Below are 22386 nucleotides of genomic sequence, written 5' to 3'. Positions count from 1 at the left end.
TAATTGGAATAATTAAATCAATATTTTTCAAATCCTTTGTACAATCTGACAATTGTATTGGAAATTTATGTGGTAAAGATAGATATAAATATTTATTAAAAATATATATGCGTTTTATTGTTATCTTTTTCTCTCGCTTCTCTCGAAAAATTGATAATATTTTCAATACAAAACACTTCTCTCTTTTTTTTTTTATGCAAACATATATCGTTGCTACGTCTCATTGCGGATTTTATTATTTTGCCTTTATCATCGTCGCAGGGGTGATATCGAAGGTTTATTTTCCGTTTCATACGATCTGTTCGTTAGAGCGCCCTCGTCGGGGCGATTCAAACTATCGTGTGCGAGTCTAAACGGAAAAGCAAACGCTAGAGGCACGCTGATATGTAGACACACGCAGTGAAGCATAACGAGGCATAACGCGGTCAGGACGGGGTCAGAGTAGTAGGCGGCAGCGCGGCGTTTTGATCATTCGCACAGAAAATTGTATTTTCGAAATCAATTAATATCCGTGCGAGTAATAATACACTGGCTAATGATTGCGCAACTGTACACACCAGGCCGCGAAGCCCCGGCCGCTCCATCCCCTTCACCCTCCGGTTAGTACCCCGACGATGACCCCCGGGCTACTTCCAACTAGGCTCCGCGCGCCGGTTGTGATGCGCTGTGCCGGCCAAAGTGCATTTGACAATTTTTAATTATCGATAACGAGCCCCCGACCACGCAACGGTACGTTCGCTGAAAAACAATGCGTCGACGGCTAACTGAAAAGCCAGCCGTCCCCTCCCCTGTGACCGTCTCCACATCCCGATAATTCAATATTAATTCTATTACTTGCCGATGAGCGGCGCGAATTTTACATGTAGCTTACCGATGTTTAATTTTTATCCGTCCCCCGTGGTCCGTCGTTTAATTCAAATGGAAACGTGATGGATTGCTGTTGTGGTTTGATAGAATTTCCGACGCGTTATATTTCTTGTCAAATTGTGAAGTTTATGTAGAAAAGTATATTTTGTGCAATTACATAAACGTGCTATTATACTTTTAACCGGAGAGAAAGAAAAAAAAGGAATAAAAACTTACATGTTAACAGCACGCGCGCGTTATACAACTTTATAAATTTAACACTACAACTCTACTGCTATGCGTTCGTATGAATGCACGTACTTACAATTGAAATACATTGTAGAAGAAAAATAATGTGGATTAATTAATAAAGTTATTATACCGTTAATTGTGACATTAACGAGTACGTATGTATTTCTTTCTTTCTGTGTTGATTAACATAATTATAGGTTCGCTTTAATTATCTCTTTTGCTGCACGTATAGTAGCGCAGCCGTGTAAACAAATGTATACGACTGAATAAGAAGTAAGTGTGTGTACGAGGTGACAATGCAATGTATCGGAATCATACGCTTTACATGTGTGCGTGACATGTATAAGCTATTTCAATTCTGTTTTTCTCGGATAAGATACGACTTATACTCTTTAAATGCAGTAAACCGTGTCATTTTATTGTTAAGCTTTAAAATTGATAAATGATAGAATGTTGCGCGCGTGCATGTGTGTGTGTGTGTGTATTGCAATACCATAGTTTAATAATGACATGTCATTAATAATATCAAAGATACAAGATATCTAGATTACAGGATTGATTTTAACTGACATCTCAACCCTATAAAACTATTCTTAGTTTACAAATTGAATTAAATGAAAAGGACGATTATATTATCATGACAAGTTCACGAAACTTCTTTCGATATTAAAATTTCTGCTTTTTGTTATGTTTTAGTTTAACTTTCTAGTTTTCTTGTAATTATAATTTTTTGGTAAAATTATTAAGATCAACATTTAGCTTCTTTTACCGACAAGGTTTAACAGTGGGATGTCTGATTAGCGCGAAAGAAATGGCGAGCACAAAAGCGACGAATTGTGTTTGCGTTCCTTCTTGTTCGCGGCGGGAAGTTCCGCAAAATTTCATGGAGAAATCGCCGCGTCTTATATGCGGGAACATTTGATACAGGACGGCTGCAGCGCGTAGCGGGCGCCACATCGATCAAAAGAGCCGCCAAGTTGACGGGCTCTTCGTCGTAACTTACGCGTTACACGAGAATTTACATAAAACTGGCGCCTACTACTGTCGCATGCTTCCGGTGCTTTTCTCTCCTTTGTCTTTGTCGTGTTTTTTGTGCCTAAAAAATTACCGTCTCTCTTTCGGACTTCGAGTGCTCAAGTGCATTTGCCTTTCGTATGTTTGTCACGTTCTCGCAACCGTCATCGTCGCTTGCTCTCTGTTTTACGTAACGATATTTGACGCAGATCCTTCTTGTTATTTTGATGTACTGCTTTTTGACGTCTTGCCGAGTTAGTATAGAGGCATTGCCAGTAGTTCCGGTTTCAGATACGTATCAAGATTTGAAAGTAAATGCGGAATATTTGACGTAGTGAAGTTTAGCATTTATATACGTGCGTGCTACTCTCTGTTGAAGAAACTTTTAATTCCATATCTTTGTATCTAATTATTGATATTATAATTTTATTTCCATTAGATAAATCGCTGTCGGCGATCAACGTTATATCGATTTGTCATCGGTCTTTTCGCTCACGTAGGTTGAACATTTTTAACGCACTGACGTAAGCACTCGACGAAACCACTTTCTTCGTCACAGCTTTCCCGTCCGTCTACGAACGTAAGGTTGCGTAAAAGAGTTTAATGCACAAAAACGAGAGTGGCGATTTCGTATGCACGCGTGCTCGCGAGAACACGCACCAATATCATTGTGGCACCGCGTGACGCGGTGCGATACATTTATTAATTAATTAATAGTGAGTTATAATTATCACACTGCTGAGTTTTCTAACCGGTAATTTTTTATTATCTATTCTCTCTCTTTCTCTCTTTTTGCTTCTCTGTCTCTCTATCTTCGAACATTTGCCTTGCCCGATGGCAAACAACGCCATTCCTTAACGGCACTAGTCAAAATTTTAAGTAAAACCAGGGAAAAGATTACGTTTTGCCATCGAAAGAACACGCCTGGCATACTTCACAATGGACGATAAATCTACGGCCGCCTTCACGGCGTAGGAAAAATTCCTTCGTGAATCACTCACTAGATTACTCACATCACTGCCTTCCAGATTTCGCATGACAGAAGTGTTTCGCTATGCGAAAGCGGGGAATTGCGCTGCCAACGCAACGCTGCCCGTGTCTCTACGGTGACTTCGTCATAAATCATTCTCGAGCTGATCCGCGAGCGCGCTCAGTGTACTTGCAGCGAATATCGCTATTTTCCTTAATTTTGGTTGATGGTCACACTGAAAGTAACGTGGCAATTTCTCGCTGTCTTAAAATCTCACTGACAATGTTTTTTTTCAAAAAACGAACAAACAGTCATTTGAGTTATCTCACTTGCACAAGACAGCATGTCTGCGTAAACGTGCGATAACGCAATGAATCACGCGTCAACTCTGTGTAGTCAAAGTCTCTCTTACGAGTTGTGCGTAAACTATGTGTTACGTCTTTGAGATAACATAATTGACCAATCGTGTTGTATTTTATCAGTCTAAGAAAGAATCGATAATATTAGCAAACAATATTTAGAATATATTTGTTTATAATGTAATTAATATTTGTTTTTAAATAAATTTAACTATTTTGTGTGTGTAAAGTGTGTGTTCAACTCTCCGTTGAAAAACAAAAGACATTTGATATTTGTAACTACTTCACATGTTTCGTCGTGTCTGTACACTACACACTGATGACTCAATCTACGTGTAAGATTATAATATCCACCTGTTTCTTATACGGAATGATACGATACGGTCTATGCGCTCGCTGCGCATTAAGCGTGATAAGTGGTTTTATAGTGTATTGAAGGAACGTAGCGCGCGAAATTGACAAAGAATTACAACGTACAAAATCATGAATATTTATTTTTCCATTGTTAAAACCTGTTTTCAGAATAGTGAACTAAGAAATTGTTCTCACTTGTAGAGACACAATCGAATGTTTTATACACATTTAATGATAATTTAATTCACACCTTGGGAGCGTGAAATAGCAGAAAATCGCAAAACAACACGTGACATCGGCTAATTTCCGAAGTTATCGATTGGTTGTTGACGGTAACGTTAACGATTGTTGAAAGATCGACCGGCTTCTATTGCGCTGCACTGCGCACACGCGTAGTAATTATCCCGCGCACCACCGATATGGTAATTCTACTCATAAAACGTCGCCAAGACGTTGCAGAGTATTCATTCACGCTTTTCCTCGCGGTGATCGTACGCGACGGCGCGGTTACGCATTTCGCATATATATATATATATATATGTNTATACGAACAGGGAAGCGCGCACTGATAACACCGGATAATAATTGCGCGCGTTATGTCAGTGCGGTGCATACGGCGCCAGGAGTGCAGCCCATAGCGTAGATCACGCTTCCTTCTTCTCTCTCCCTCTCTCACGCTTCTTCTCCATGTGACGGACGGTATTCTAAGGAGAATCTAGAATCTTACAGCGACGTGAAGGAAGAGAGAAGGGGAATGTCTTGAGCTGGTGTGTACAGTATCAGCCAGAAATTACAGATCGCAAGAAACACGTACGTTACGAAAAACTAGATATCGTAAAGTGTGCGTACAATGTTGAAATGTATACTCGTGAAAAAAACAATTGTGATTAGTAAGAGAGAATGTTTATAGAAATATAAATTATTTATACATTGAAAAAGTAAAATATTGTTCAAATATACTATACAGTATACGAGACTATTCAAAATACACAAAAAATATATCGTGAAAAGAGATAAATAAATGAAATTTATTTATTTATTAAAATCGATTATATGCGATCTCAGACTTTCTGTCGACATTGTAGACGAGCGTGCCTACATGACGCTACTACCGCCTTCAACGATCCTACCGGTGTGCTTTCAGCGAAGCGCACACGTGTTAGCCCGGTGTTGCCCACACACGTGTAACGGTACCGAAGTCGCGTGTAAGCCGGTGAATCACTACATGACGACGCGACGCGACGTGTACGCGTGGGAAGTTTAGAAGCGAGAGGAGAACGATATAGAGTAGTAGCGCATTACCTTCCCAGGGACGGGGACCTCACCTGAGTACGACGCCGATGACGGTGACAACGGCGACAGAGACGACGTCGTCTGGGCGGAGCTGACGACGCCACGAAGCGGTTGCTCTTTCCGCAAGACAGGTTGTAATGGGGACCCCGTGGGTTTAGGGAAATGCGCCAAGTACGCGAGAGCGCGTAGGTGCCGCTTCTCTCTATGTGTGGCATTATGTCTTTCTTTGCGCTCATCAATTCTCCAGTCGATAGTGCGTGGTTTAGGACCGAATAAGATGTACGGTATTTGTATTGTGAACCGAGTCTTTTCAATTGATGATGAAATTTCCGCGCTCGCATGTCTTTTTTTTTTTTTTGTTTTTTAATATTTGATATTTATTAATTTATTATGCGAGAGATCTTCAGATGAACATTTTTTCGCAAAGACGCTGTTTTGTATCACTCACATACACATTTGCTACAATTCATGGAGAAATAATATAGATTTGGATGATGATTTAAAAATAAGCATCTAATCTTTTATATCGAATGACGCAGTTTATTAAATACAAAAGCGTTACGCGCGACTGTATATTTGTGACTCGTTCTATTACGTAGTCGGACGAAAACGCGTGGACTGGTCTGGCTTGATTGATTGGTTACTTCGCTGTTTGCTCTGGTTCGCTAGCACCAGGGGAGTCAGCTTGGAATTGTCACGTCGATCGATTATTTTTGACAAGGTTGATTGATAGGCGAGCAGGATCGATCGATTGACGAACATTGTAACGCAGACCTCGCCTCCGTTATTGCGTCGCCGATAATAATTCCAGGTGATATTATTGTCACCTTCTACTCGCCTTTCCCACGTAAAACGGTAACTAACCCGGTGCAGCACAACCGAGGCTTACAATGCAAACTTGTACAATAAAATTACCGTCCGATAGTTATCAAAGTACTCTGAATACGGATAATCGTATCGGAGTTTAATTAAACGAGTTATTTTCTTTTGTACGTTGACACACTTGTGACAATCAAAACATTTTTATATTTTAGTAGGTACGATTAAAATTTTTTAGTTATTGTATATAATACAATAACTATTTAAAATACGCTAAAAGTTTCAATACATTATCTTTTTTTCTTTGTCTAAAATCCCTCTTTCTCTCTCTTTTAAAAAAATGTATATCGACCAAACTTGTTCATATACACTTAAAGAAATTGAATTATTTTTTTCTACATTTAAAAAAAAGAAAAGCAAAATTTAATAAATAATTAGTAAAGGATATTGTTTTACATAAAAAAACGTGTGCAATTTTGTTAAACATCCCGATATTGTATATTTTATAAATAACATGGAATACGTGTGTGAATTTTGCAGTTAGATTTTTATCGGTGGTAAACAAATGCAAAGTGAGTAGCATATTTCAACACGTAAGCGCAAGCATAATGTCAAGCCCGTATAAATTAATCACTTACAATTAAGATGATCGCCACATTCTGCCGCGGCATTAAAAGAACTGACACATGCAACGTCTATAAATCTTCATCGTGTTGCGGCACAACGACTCTTTTGTCTTGAATTTTTTTTCAAACTATGAGTTCTCGAGAGTACGATCGTTCGAGTTTACGGCACCACTCGTTCTCGGTCGATCGTTCGACGACTCGGGCGATCGACTCATCGACCGTGTAACCCAATTCCGCACGACGACGAGAGAGACTCCGCCGACGTCTTGAGGCCTCGTCACGAGGTGCTATTCGTCATAATTTTATCGATTACCAGGCGGATAGCCGGCGCGACCGACCGGTCTCTATGCATCCGACCGGTATGATCGATTCCGCGTCGATTCGTTGCCGAGTACGATTCCAATTAACCCGCTTCCACGCATCGACGATCAGATACGATCCGCGGATTTCATAATTTCGAGTGTATCTCGACGCGTGACTATCAATAATTGTAATCGATCTCGTGACGGCTGTTTTGACGTACTCGGAGGCGGTTGTAAATTTCCATACGATTTTCCTAGGATAATGGCGTAGGAGGAAACATTCGCACGAGGTCGCGCATCTGTGATGCGATGCGATTACAATGACAACGCGTCCGAGAGACAGCATAGTTATTACTTTCCAGTGGGCCTTATTCTGTATGCAGATTTGCAGTTGTCATCGGACGCGAATGATTTATTATTTCATTATACGCGCTCCTACCAGTGTGAATTACTCGTGTAACGCGATTTATCATAGAGTAAATTGTTGTCAATGGCGTTTTTGCTGATAGTGTGTCCAAGTCACAAACGGTTTCCTCATCGCGCGCCTTCGCGTCTATTAAACAATCAAATCCCCAAGAAAATGGCAAAAATTCTCTCTGTTTTGCCGCAATTTAGATCGTCGTCGCCGAGGGCAGTCGGAGCGTCTAAATCATTTCTGCCCGTCGACCCCAGCGGCAAGACCGTTAACTACCGGCCCGCTTCTAACGATCGACGATTGCTCGACATTGATATAACGGGTCGGAAAGACTGCGCACGTCGTCCACGACAACGACGACGCATTGATAATAACAATAAAAGACGGTTCGCAGTCGTCGGCCGGCAATCGACGATTGGCGGCTCCAAAGAGGGGGACAACGCGTCTCCTCCCGGAGGCACATTTCTCATTAATATAAACGTCGTCGTATATTACATGCCACCTATTCTTCCATCCTGTTCGAAACTCGTTCGGCGCGACCGATTGCATCGAGGCGATCGACTCCTCGCGTCTCTGCTCTCTCTCTCTTTCTTTCTCTCTCTCTCTCTCTCTCTCTCTCTCTCTTTCTCTCTCTCTTTCCTTTGCTCTCCCAGCCGCAGTCAATCCGAACCGCAGAATTCATTAATAACGCGATCACCGGACTGGCCGTATATCGCGCTGACCGGGGGAACACGTATTGCGTCGCTGCGCCGATGGCAGCTGATGAAGTGTGGCCGCGCAATAACCGTGCATCTGCATGTAAGAGCCGGATTGATGCGACTGCGTGCGATCGAAGGACGACAGTCGAAGTGATCGCGCCGCATCTGAGAAGACGCCCGATCCCCGTGGTAATTATTTCTGATTTAATGTCGCGAGCAGGTGTCGGAATAACTTGAAAAATATGGTTTTTTTCTATTACACTACGGATATTTCAGGTTTTTGATAAAAACAAAAGAACAATATATCGGTTCCCGTAATTTTTAAATATTCCGCAGTAGATATTTTCAACTCACAAAATTGTTATTAATATAATGACAATTTGTAATTTCACGCATTTTTATTAATATAGCTTGAGAAAAACTTAACTACTATGTAAACGTCAAATGAATCATTTTGGTTTAAAAATAACGCAAATCTAGTCGGAAATTATTCTAAAATTGATATATTGCATTAAAATTCATGTAACGTTTAAAAACCGTATTCATGCCGCTTCCAAAATATGCGAGTACATATTTTATAATGGAATAAATCCGCGTGTGCGATACCACGCATCGTTTACGTGCGTAGAACCGTAGACTCGTCGTAAGGTGTAGCACATCGTTGCAAATCCTGACAGATGCGCGGCGCAAACGAGAGAAGAAGGAGCGATCGCGCATCGAGTATCTGTCGATATGCATTATGAAAGTTTCAAGAGCTAAGAGAGCGCGCTCTTTCGCGTTTAGCTACGCGGAGGATATAAAAAGACCTCTTGCCGACGATGCATTACATAATGTGCGCCCGTTCATAACCATCGCCGCTTAAGTATGAATGGAGGAGAAGCCTATGCTCCGCGTTCTTTCGCTTACTTACACATAGATATATCGGTCGTACGCTAGCGTAGCCGATCTTGACCTGGCTCAAATCATGTAAATCCTAGTCCGCCCGTATACAACGAACGGACTTACGCTCGTTCGAGTGCACGCGCGCGCACGTTTTCAATAATTAAAATATTAATGAGTAACACACCGACACACCTGCCGCACGCGCGCCTGGCCGCTAGTTAATTATTGATAGCCGATCCGCGTATTACTTCGCGTTAACAATTAACGATGTACAACCGGGAAAACAATTTATTTGCGCGCGGACCTCATGAAAAATTCATCCGGCGCCAATAATCCTGCGCGTTCGTGATCGAACGCCGCGCGAGCTCGATTTTTGTTCGCGAATTCAGATCTGAATTTATTATCACGCGTACTTACGCTGCATAAATGTTGAATCGGATTTTGGAGTATTAATTATATCATTATTTTAAGTTGGGGAGGGGATATCTCTTTGAAAAGAACAAGAGAGAGATAATATATTAAACACAAACTGTGTATTAATATTATTTTTTTGCGTGCACGCACACTTACATTCATTTTTCGAGGTGTTTTTTATACTAAATTGATGTTGCACATAAAATACACAATTGTGATGTTAATGCAAATCATTGTTTAGTAAATATGAAAATCTTCAATCCTAACCAGAAGCAACTGAACATGACTTTTTTGTAAACTAAACATTCATCTCTGATCAAAACGAAATTCTCATAGAATATGCTTCTCATTTTTCTTTGACGAGGGTAGATGATCTGGTTAGTTTATGAAAAAATGTTTAAGAGGCTCAGGTGCAAGTACTCTACGGTACGGCGTCCGGCTTGAGAGATCGAGTTGCTCGATGTCTTCTCAAATACCTACGGAAACTTAAAACGGCTAAGCCGACTTTTACGCCCCTGATGTTACCACCTTTATTGTATACGCCATCTCATTTCCTCTTCATTTGCAAATAATGGTTGTTTTGTGTGACAACATACATTATCGAGATTTTTTTTTCTTTTGATTATCGATCGGCAAGTCCGTGTGTTTATATAATACAATTGTAAAAAAATGTTTATATTGTACGTAGAAACTCACACGGAATAGTTCTTCTCTATTCAAAGATAAGACAGAAGGTTATTAAGTAATTAGCCTAACTAACCTTGCGCATGCAAGCAAACCATTTTGTCGACGATTGACGTGTGTTATTGCTCTTTTATTTTTGCGCTGCGGGAAGATCCACGAAAGCGACTCACCGAAGAAGCGAAATCAAAGATATGATCGATCTTACTACGTAGATGAATCACTGGAGTGTGACTTTGCAATAAGATGATGAGAGACCTCATCTGTAGAAGGTCAAGAACAATTTAGAGTTTTTCATTTTTGTTTTTCACGCTAATTGAACCAACTTCTAGTTAAGTTTACAATATCAATTACAGTAACGTGTTGAGTATTCGCTTTTATACTTTGCTGTTTATAAAACTATACTAAATGAAAAAGTCACGTGTTTAAAATAAATTTAGAAATTAAAAAGCGTATTATACAATAATACGCGAAATTCTACTGTATATTGGTCTTGTTTTTTTATTTCATATAGAAAAGAATTATACATATAATGAGAACACGTGTAAAACATTACATCTGTCATAATGATTAAACGCGTTCTTGACATCAAGAAATCTAACATGAAAGTATTGCGGTTCGAAGATAGCAACGTCTATATGAATTGAGGAAATGAGTTTGAAGCAAATCTATTTATACATATATATGTTATCATAATATACATATGTCACATAATCTCTTTAGCAAACTATAATTTCCGGTTGTTTGATACGAACTTGTCTATTTTGCAGTAAGTTCTGTTTTTATCTTTAAATGTAATAAGTAACTTTTGACTGTTGGTATATGTTAACCGCGATAGTTTTTTGCCGGTAATGCCTAACAGAATTCATTACTCGTTAAACACGTGCGGTGCATCACAAATTAGTGTCGCGCCATCGCATTGGTCTAAAGACGTTACTTCTCTCTCTCTCTCTCTCTTGTCGGTGAATGTGAGAGACGCTGACGCGAAGCCGCGACGATTAATATATTCGACCTCATTGGAATATCTTACAATAGTTCAAAACAGTCAATGACTTATCGACGATAGCGGTCGGAAATGAGCGCGGGTCGCCGGACTATCGAAATTGTTGTCTAAAAAAAAAAAAAAATACTGAGATCCTGCTAAATTACCTATGCTTTGAGAATCTGCATTACATTTGAATAGACGGTTAATGGACGGCGTAAACCACATGTGTACGAGGCAGCTGTAAATGCGATTTAACGGTAAATAAGCGTTCCGTGAAAGCACTTACGCATAATTACAGGTACATGCTTCTCACACGTTTATCTATGCTATATCTTATTCATTGATAATAATACAAACTACTATTCGAATAAAGATATACATTGTCGGTATATAATAGTCGTACGTGATAATGATTCTAAGCTTGTACTTTTTGACACAACAAGTATTGTTTCTGCTGACGCAAAAATAGCTTCTTCGAGCTATTAAAAGTAACAGATGATTAAAAATTGATGTAATTCGGCTACATCGGATTAATAAGTTTGTGTATATAAGTAAACTTTATTTGATTGCACATAGCTATTTATACATAAAGTAGTTTTTAATTATATTTATTTTATTTTCAACAGTCCAATGTATATTAAGATCTCAGCTTAGGATTAATAGTTTATTTATTACATAGTTCGATGTGAGAATTATTATCACGAGTTACCGTCTGCGAAGGCACATCTGCAAATTACAAGTCGCGATTCTTGGCGCAGATAAATGAAGATCTGCTGCCGCAAAGGAGATCGTCATCACAACGTAACTTCGTTGTCTTTGACGAAGTAAAAGTTCCTTGATTTATGAACGTGATTTCCATCCGAGGAGTCTCGCCCTGACGGCTCAGTGACCAGCCAAGGTCTTGACGTCCCTACGGTTCTGCAGGATTGACAGCTGCAGAGAGTCATCTTCTACGTCGTCATCGTCATCGTGGATACGACGATGATTGGCCGAACGTGCATTTGTTCCGTGACGCAGCAGGGGCGATCGCAAGGTTCGCGCAGTCATATGGACGCCTGTATACGTGGCTATGTTTGTGAGGGATAGGGGCGGCACTATGCATCAACCACTGTCTCCTTTTCTTGTATCTAACACGGAGCAAGGCACTATAAATAATCTTTTCTTCTGCCGAAAACTCCGAAATCTATTCGATTCGGATTTGTCAGCTTTTTTTTACAAAAGTTAAATTTGAAAAAGTGTGAAAATATTTGAGAAAACTAGCAAAAGAGTATAGTATAAAAAAAAAAAAGATTTCTTATAATAACAGAACATTTGAGAATTTAAGAACCGAAGTGTCCATTCTGCTCTGAAAAATTTCTGTCGAAACAAGAATATAAATATTTCTTTTCGTTCGACACACGCCACTGTGTGGTTAACCAAACGATATTCAGCAACGAAAGTTTGCGTACAGCAGCGTTGAAACTTTGAAAATTCAATTTTCTGGAATCGCTTTGTCGTAACCAACAAGTCGCGACGAATCTCTCCGGCATCGTCGTTTCACGAGATGAAGTTTGCGCATAGCTGCCTTATACCCGCAGCGTTGCTTCGTCACTGGCGGCCTTTGGGCCGTGCCGATGCACAGCACGGAAAGAAAGAGAGCGCCCGAGGAGGAGTATCCGTGTGCAGCGGCGGGAATAATAAATAATATAGGTACGGGGAGATTGATGGCTGTACCATGACTGACGTTCCATCCATCACCTCTTCGCTCTTCACGCAAAGAATTGACCGGGTATACGTCCATTGCCTTTTCCCTCGTCTACTTTCTTTCTTCCTCCGGTCTCCTCGTCACCACATCGCTACTCTCACTATTATCGCTCTCGTTTCATTACTCAGTCTGTCCTGTGCCCAACTCCTCCGAGAACTACCTACCACGATTTCTAGCTTCCTCTACACATTTACGATGACTACACTATTTCCAAATAGTTATTTGGCGTTCGCCTATTAAGGCTTCGTCGAAACGTTATGGTTCCTAATTCCCCAGCGATCCAGGAGGATTCGTTTTTATTACCCTCCATTCCCATGATTCTACCTGCCAGTATCTACTTGATGTTAACACACGAATCAAGCTTTCGCAATAATTCGCACGATCAAACAATGTAAAAAAATTTCTCCGTACAGAATAATTACGATTAATTATGATTATTGTGTTATTTGGTCTGTTTAAAAGATTTAACTTTTATTTTCGGTAAAACTCGATTTACATAGTTTACCTACATCAACGTCTATTTAAGTGAATCTTGATGCCTCTGATATTTGCGTCGCTTTTCTCCACGCGTCCCTTCATTAAGTGGTTATCTGTCCACTTTAAAGCACCGGACGTCATCGACATTCGTCCCAAGGGGTTTGCGCAAGATATCCAGGGAAGACTCCGGCGCGTTATCCCGGCAGGGCGGATCGGCCACCGGCTACCGACTAATCCATCCCCTTCGGCGTATGGTGAGTGGCCTGGACGGATCAATCGAAAGGCCGGTATAAGTTTCCGCCGTTGTGGTTCGGCGGTACCGAGGTTAGCTGTCGCGGTCAGTTTCGAATTGCGGCGATGTCAGTGACAGCTGTGCTCGAGGGCTACGTATTGAACTCACGTCCAGTCACGCTCCTTTATACCTACTTACCTTGCTATCCTCTTGTCCTTCTCTTTCTCTCTTCCTCCTTCTCTTTCTTCTTCGGCAAACCTCTCGCTCTTCGTTCTCTCACTCAATCGCTCCTTCTCTTTCCGCGCACTGTCCGTCTGTTCCCCTCCTTTCTTCGTTTTCCCCTTTCTCTCTCACTCCGTTCCTTCCATCTCGATTTCTTCGCCTCGTCTGATCTCTCGTCCGGAGGCTCGTCGGCCACAGCCGACCAGTCAAATAATCGTCCACGTAATGGGACACGCGCACAGAATCGAGCCAACCGGTAATAATAAGGTCGAGGGCGGCCTATCCAGGCCCATCTACGGCGATTAGGATGTACCACGAGACTCTGCAATCACCAGGGCGCGCCGGGGAATCTTATCCCTTCTTCTACCCCTTCTTCCTCCATCTTCTTCCTTCATCTCGTCGGCGACGATTAGGTATCGTTCTGATCAGTGACCACGATGAGGAACCAACTCGCACGTGTTATTAGCAGCACTTTCGACCAAATCTACTCTAAAGTAATGATCGCGGGATCGTAGATTACTCGGTCCAGCATACGTGATTTTGGAGCTAATTATTACGAGAGGTCTGTTGCTGAAATTTTCTGCTCTGCCACATTTTTCCGTAAAGCTTCAAGTTTTGATAATGAAGATCGCCAACAAATAACAAGCTACAGACCGAGTTGTAGAATTTAGTTTTATTATAGTAGAACTCTGTCTATTTCTACGACAAAAACACGTGGTAGTTAACTTGTCGATTTCAATGATATACATCGAATGTCGATATATTACGTAATCTTTTCCATTATTTTCTAGCTCATAGCGAATAGAAATTGTGGTTCGGTTTTCATCTCAGTAGTAGGAGGCGGCTACTCGTTACTCGCAACCCTCGTCGCTTGAGAAGCGCTTGACTTTTGAGAGGTGGAGAAGGACGATAATGGTCTTAACCCTCGGTGCTCTTACCCCATGGAAGCTTCTTGACCCGAGAAGATACGTACCTTACTCTCGAAATCGTGAAAGGATCTTTCAGGCACTCGATCCGCGCCACGACGGGATCCTCGAAAAAGTGGATTCGGCTTCTTTAATTAGCGCTCTTGCCCTCTCACGGGATGATACCGAGAGTCTCTCCCTCCTAAGGGCATCCTACAACCGAGGAAACTCGGAAAGTGGAAGGCCTTCTTCCCCGACCGGCACGTTCTTATATACTTGCCGTCGCGAGAAATACAAAGAAAAGGATCGCATAGGCAAAGAAATAAGAGAGAGAGAGAGGGAGGGACAAAGAGGTATTCCCGGTGCATGTCGGAGGGCTGTTTTACTTCCCAATTACTCGAAACACTCGGCTATCGGTGCGAGTATTAAAGAGGCTTCCTCCCTCTACTTCTTCCGCCATCTTCCACATATTCTCGCTTCTTCTTTCTTCTTTCTCTTCTCTTTTCCCTTACGAAGACCTTCAGCAGTGTCTTAAAGGTTATTTTTCCGACGCGAGCTTTTCACGCGTACGAATGTACATTCGCCGTTTACATAGTTTCGTCTATACAAGTCGAGAAGTCGGGATAACGACGACAGGAAGCGCGAGAGCGATATTACACGAAGAGTCGACGATGCTTCGGGGCTGGCACCACCGACAGTCGTTACGCGGGGTAGCGGAGCAAGGATGGGATAGAGCGTCGGGACGCTTCGGGACGGCCACCTAGGGACGCTTCAGCGCAACGAGCGCCTTATCTTCGCTACACCTTTGCCAGCAAACGCAGCGGACCTATCTGGTCCGGTTACTACCGACTTCATTCTCCTTCTCTCTCATTTTATTCTTCTCCGCCTCGGAATATTCGCCAGCTAAATAAACTACTCGCACGAATATAATTATCAGCCGGCAAGTTTACTTTTTGTTTTTCTCCAATGACTGATTTTCTTTTTTTGTTTTTTTCGCAATTTTTCTTTTATAAGAATGAAAACAGTGAAAGAGAGTGATGCTTAAAAACGATGATTGAATTAATTTTATTCTATTATAAGGTACAAATCATTTTTCTGTGTATTTTTAAATGATTATATATCTGTTTTCTGAAAGTCAACTAGAGTATTCTTTTTCTCGTCGCGAAGGATTAAAGTAGAGGCCATTAATCGTATCAAATTGCCGTAGACGTCGCGTGCGTGTTTCACCTGCTGACCGTATGGCTTCTTTATTTCGATAGCAAACGTTCTTCTCTGTATAGTTACAAATTAGCATATGCAGACTTTCTCTCTTTTCGAATTATCTTGCTTTACAAATATCTCAAGCATATCGAGTTGAAAATCTTACGTTTGCACTAAATTAATATGCGCTAATAATATGTATGTCATAATATGTATATCATTACCGTCAAGTCGAAGGAAAGCGTGCTCTATTAAGATCTATAATTTAGATATAAATTATAAATGCATTTGATTGGCAAAAACTGTACATATTAAGGAGAAGCTGGTAAATTTATGTTACTATACAACTCTGGTTTTACATTTTATCAATACGAACGCGGTTAGTCATCAATTCTGCTTTGCTCATTCTATAAGTACAATATTTTACAGAGCCCTTCCTTATTCTCTCCGATGTAACACAAACAGACATACATTGCAATATTTCTGTATGTGACTTGCAATTCAGTTTCTAAATGTAAAGCTTTTATAAATCGCGCGAGAGAAGACCGTGCACATATACTACGTACGTTACTTCCTATAAAATCTAAATTAGAATGTGTAAATTTCGACCTGCGTCGACTTTGGCGGTACCAAGATCTATAGTTCGATATATCAGTTAGTCGCATTGCACATCTTGTCTACATCAAAATTTATCTAATTCATTGTAGAAGCTACATTTACCGAAGATGCGTTCGTTTAATATAGCTTGTCACCGTGCAGTGTTATCGTTTCCGAGATGAATATCCGTCTGCTCGTCAAGTCGGTCTTTCTCCTGCGTGCGTCCGAGCTTCAACTCGACGTCAGCCTGAAACACGATCTGAGATAGAAGCGTTGATACTTTGTTTTACGCATCCCAGAGCGCGACGTCGTTGCTCGTCGCGATGAGCGACGACGACGACGACGACGCGTCGTTCTTTGCGATGAAGCGAAGGAGGACAGTCTCAACGATGTCTGACGAGAAGCGAGAGAAAGAGAACCTGACGATTTATAATCGGTGACGAATGGGCGCGATCGCAGAGCGTTCTCGTCTCTTCTCTGGCGTTTTATAAATGTCGCGCAGCAATAAAGACGCTCGATGGATTAGCCGCGGGTCTGACGTGCTCCGAGGCAGCGGGTTCTATTCTGGTGAATTGAAACCAGGCACGCGCGTCCAATGAATCAATCGGATGCCATCCGCCGCACCGAGTCCTCTCACCCTTTCTCTCTGCATCTAGCGTCTTTGATCTGTCGCGCGTCCTTAACGCCGTTGACGCTTCGCCGGAGTTCGCGACACTATTCTGGGGATCCCCGTCACTTCTTTTTCATTATTTTCAAGAAACACGTTTAAAACGCACGATGACTTTAAGAGACATCGCATGCCACGCATCAAGTATGCCGCTATTTCGAGCTTTACCCATCGTATCGCAGCTTTCATATTCGATTCGCGTCGAAGACGATTCGCGTTGCTGCACGTTTGTATTTATCTTGCGCAAAAGATGTTTACATTCCGGTAAAAATAACGGAAAAATGTTTCTCAATTTTTTTTTCTTTTTTTTTGAGCTTCATGCATTTATGTGTAAATTGATCCGATCAAAAAAATTTACGATTTAGGAGACTGTCTTGACATTCAATTTGTTGTGAAAATGCGACACACACAAACATATTCATAATATTAGAAAAATCATATATTTAACGAAAACGTATTTTATTTAACATAAAAAAGTATATATAGCGTTACATATCGATACAATAATATACACAAGTGAAACAAACCAAAAGAGTCCGCATACGAAGTAACGGTTACGATTGCGTATAATCCCCTGATGCGGCAATTTCGAAGAGAGTCAACTGATTATCATCCTTCATCAAGGCACGCGCTGATTTTATTATCGTCGTTAGCTGCGGAACTTGGGGACGTGCATGTTCGGTCGAGTATCTCGCAGACCTGTATGTAGAGCCTTGGAGCCAGTTGTTCACGTCCCTCGTCGAGAGCGTCTATTGTTCTTTTTCTTCGGCGATAGCACGACACGAACACGGCATATCCCCAATGTTCTCAGAATTCACGTACGCGTCATAAATAGTACCCCGCTCGCACTTCGCTGTCTTCCGGTCTTTCTCTCTCCTTTCTCGCGCGGACCGACGTTTTCCAATATTCCGAACTGCACTGATTCCATCTGGGGTCCCTCCGAAGCTTCTCCGACGTCGTTGTTCTCTCTTTCTCTCTCTTTTATCTCTGTGCTTCTTCGTCAAGTCTTCTGTATCGATCGACGCGTGTATATGAGTTTCTTTTTACGCTTTCGAGTCGCCTTACGGCGTGCTGCGGGCTGGCGAATATTACGCAGATGTGACGATAATAAGTAACGCGACCGACATTGCCCCTTCCTCTGGACACGCTGCAAGATGCAGTACTGATATCGCTAAATCCCAGCTTTTTATTAAGCTACTTATAAATCAATCTTTGTCGACAAGTATGTAACAAAGTATTGTTCGTGGCATCGATAGCGCAATATAATCACAGATTATTCTCCGCATCTCTTTTGCGCCAATTTTTGCATTTGCCAATTTCTGATATATACTTCTGTGTAAACAGTTCCAATTTTATTTATCTTACATTTTGCGATTTTTCTATTTATAATAAATTGCAGCCACTTTGTATAAACACTCTTAATTCAAAAGTTGTTTCGAAATATGCAGTGAAATATTCCTTGACATTAAAAACACATACAGAGCTGTCCTATTTAATAGTTTCAAAAAGATCCACTCGAGATGTGTCTCTCTTCGTCATACGAATTCACTCCGTTGAATGGAATTGGCGCCAAACATTTTACGAGTATGCGCGCGCACGTAACCATGCCTGGCATAGAACTGTTGTGCGTCGACCTTTACCTAACAACCCTCCCGCATTATAGCCACCTCGCTTCCTCTCACTGCAACCGCGCCACGGCATCCACCCTCGTCGCCAACCCTGACCTGATTTATGAGATTCTGGAAGCGTCTACTCTACCGACGCGCGCGTTTTCGGTCTCTCTCTCTCTCTTTCTCTCTTCCTCTCATTTCTTGTCTCCTTCTCTGCCTTTTCCCCGCTCTCTCGTTTCCCTTTCTGCTTTCTCGCAGACAGCTGGCTAGTGTTTCCACGAGCGCACGTACAACGGAGACGCTCCCGCACGTGGAATTCTCACTACATTTCGTTCATTTCCGCGCTTTTGTCCGCGCGCTCGCGAAAAGCGAAAACTTATTTCGGTACATATCTTGCGATATGTATCGAGAACAGCGTCCTAATTAGTCGACTGACGAGCCCTCGATTGCGCGTACTAGATACAATTGCTTTGGCATCTTATCAATTCTTTCTCAGTCAAAACATGTCTGGCACTCACGGATATCTTTCAGCCGGAACGAGCGACGGCATCATCTTTTTCATTGTCGCTACGCATTGAAGCGCGTTATTCTCTCTCTCTCTCTCTCTCTCTCTGGCTATTTCGATGGTCGGAGAAGTCAAATTGATATTTGCGAAACATTTGCAAGGTATTTTTAGTATGCCGTGGTGATATTAATGCGATCTACAACGTGGTGTTGTCGCCTGACACTCGCTTAATGACGATTAATGTGTATCAAAGACAAGTACATAATCCACTTCACATCTGAAAACGTTTCGCGGAGATCGTGGAGATTGCGAAGGTCTGAACTTTGATCAGATCGACGTTAGTTTTGATGTAATTAAAGCGACGTCGGGTTCGAATAAACTTTTCAACGGGAAAGATTAAACTTTACCTTTTCGCCTTCGATTGCGTCAGTCAGCGCGATAAAATTCCGTGGTTACGAAAAATCCAATTTTTAAAACAATCTTTCGCGCGCGCACTTTTGCCACGGTAGTTCAGCTGGAATCTGTTCGTCAACAAGTAAATTTTCTTTACCCCGGGGAGAAAAAATTCGTGCGAGGGTTGGTGGGTGTCACACAAAAGCCGAGTGATTTGTGACGTTCGCCATTCTTTTGACCGTACGGCAAGGTTCACCCTCTCCGCACCCCCGCCCCGCACTTCCCTTCCCTTCTTCGCCGTCTTGCTCGTAGATATGGCCGAGTAATATACGAGCCCTGCATCTGTTCCCCGAGTGACGCAACGTCCCGCCATAGATCACACCCAGGCTTTTAGAGAGTGAAGGCTGTTAAGGAGAGTGCGAGAGAGACAGCGACCCAGGGAAAGGAGACGGAACGATACGCCACGAGGAGAGAAGAAAGAGAGGGCGAGAGTGAGATTGAGGGAGGAAGAGGGAGGGTAAGAGTGACAGGGTGACGTACTGTTACTGTTAAACTCGCCTGCACGTAAAGAAGAGCATGAGCAGGAGTGCGGCTGCCTCTCCAGCGTGTCGTGGCACGACGGGGGTCGGAGGGGAATGAGGTGGAAGTGGTTGGCTGGTAGAAGACCATGGAAGGTGGACGCAGACGTCGGTGTGTTGTAAAGGGACGTACAGACTTGAGATCGTGAATCAGGGAAACGAATGTAGTGTGCTCCTAAAAACGTGCACTTAGTCGGGACTTATTAACGCGATTCTACTAGCGATTGTATTCGAATTGATCGCGCTCGATGAAGAATTATCTTAAAATGTTTCGATCGATTTAAAAGAGTTATATAGTCTGTGTATTAAGATATACGCAAAAAATCCGACAGAATTCTTATTCAATTCGTTTTCACTTTTTCTTTGTGTGTGTATGTACACTTTCAAAGTTTTTGAAGAACAACATTGTAGTCGTAAATAATAACAGTTACTCGGTGCAAGAATTGCTGAAAAACAATCGCGCGGAACATGACACATCCGAGAATTCTTTCAGACATCGAGATGTCGATTTTGAATTAGATCAATCAAACTTGTTAGCATAATACTGTAGAAAACAAAGAATGACGCTTGCGCTCACGAGTTTTTCATAACGAATGTAAGTAGCGAACTCGCGTAGAATGAAGAATATTAAAGAACATCACGGTAAATCATTTGAACAATATATATTGACCAGAATGTGGGTTAAGGAATTTCCTCGACTCGCGTGAAGGGTCGAAAGGTGGGCGTAGAGAGCGGCGAGAGGTTTCTCAGAAAGAAGGAGTGACGAGGGACAGAGAAGTGAAGGAGGGCGATGGCGGCACGATACAGTACGCCCCTGGCGCACCGACGTAGAAACCATTGAGCCGAGATATACGAGCGAGAGTTTGTTTGCGCTTATGGCCTACGTCTGGAAAAAGGAAGGTAGAAGGGGGAGGGGAGGGAGGTTGGTTGGCGTTTTATCGGGGCACCCTTATGCCTATTATGCCTTCGCGCCCCGCTCCGTCACACTGTGCGGCATCCCCGCGCCTGCCACCCCCTCGACACCCGTTCGGAACTCTTCCCCCCTCCGGCTGGGTGACGCGGCGTGCGAATTAAAACGCCTCATAAATATCTGAAACAAAGGCGGCCGCTTTCGAGGGCGTACGCCGGAAAGATATACGGCTGGTTACGATGGTCGGTACCGGGCGGTTAAGGGATGAGGAGGAGTAGAGAGAAGTAAACTGCGACGCGCGCGGGATGCGATCCTAGGTTTGGCACCCTTCGCAAAAACGCGTCGAGGAGGGTGGCTCTCTCTGTCTCTCGAGGATCAGGAGAGCGTTGCGTCGATTGGGAAACTCGCCATGAAAAAGCGTGGATTTTCTTAGTAGCGATCAGTGTTTGGCGGGCAATATATCACCTTCGTATTCAATATAAACTGTCTTAAAAGTTGTAGCTTTTTTTAAACTATGTATACCAGAAGTTAAACTAAGAAGAATAGAGGTTACAGTATTGATTGCTGATACTTTTTGTTTCTAGGTTTTTGACAATAAAATTATTTGAAAAATTAAAAATTAAAAGTTTCACGAAATTACATTTTTTTAAGTTTTAATGTACAATATGATAAAAAAAATAAATAAATTGAAAAACATAGTAAACATAAACGTTATTAGAAATAAATCTATAGATATGACACAAATTTCTTTTGTGCAAAATCTATCCAAGTCATATTTTTAAGTTTTCATGTTTTTTTTTGTGTTTTTCCATTGTTACGTTTGTTTACCGATAATTTTACGACAAAATATCTCTCACACTAGTTTTTCTGCTATTTACTTATTGTGAGAAGTGAGAATGTTGTAATGCGAATACATTGAAGTTTGGGTCGACACCACAGCGATAGAGCAGTCGGTTACGTTTAGAATTGTTACTATTCAATAATTCATGCTATGCTGTCAGTAAGGACATTCAAATTTTCGAACAATGTTGGGCAAATCTATCTTCGATTTATATGTTTTAAACTACTTCTATACTTCTTTGTATTCTAAATTATTTTTTAAGGATTCTTCAAAGTGGCACTTCTTAATGTAAATTCTTCTATTACTTTTTTATTTGAATATAGTGTAATATACTAACACTTTGTTAAAAAACATTTTGAGAAAATGATAAAAATAGAACAGAAAAAGATCAATTTTTCGATCAATTTAAACGTTCGTGAAAGGAAACATGCACTTTTCTCTCGACTGGAGACCAAGTTGGACAGTCTGTCACAGTGAAATAGTAAATTTAGAAGTTCACCATCAGATCTATAGAATTTTAACTACCTGTACGTTTTCGATCCTATACGTCAGTTTTATGCTTTCATCCATCCATCAATCTTTTTTTCCATTTTTT

At 41.6% G+C, this 22386-nt stretch overlaps 1 protein-coding gene across 4 annotated transcripts in view; it reads left to right on the top strand.

Moving 5' to 3' along the window:
* LOC109855031 (protein tiptop) overlaps positions 1–22386 on the top strand; it is a 131057-nt gene that overhangs the window by 62127 nt on the left and 46544 nt on the right. The gene's annotated exons all lie outside the window — the stretch shown is intronic.

This window comes from Pseudomyrmex gracilis, unplaced genomic scaffold (genome assembly GCF_002006095.1).
Source record: "Pseudomyrmex gracilis isolate BER0280 unplaced genomic scaffold, ASM200609v1 scaffold_3, whole genome shotgun sequence".
Lineage (NCBI taxonomy): Eukaryota > Metazoa > Arthropoda > Insecta > Hymenoptera > Formicidae > Pseudomyrmex > Pseudomyrmex gracilis.
This window is presented reverse-complemented; position numbering and strand designations above follow the sequence as displayed.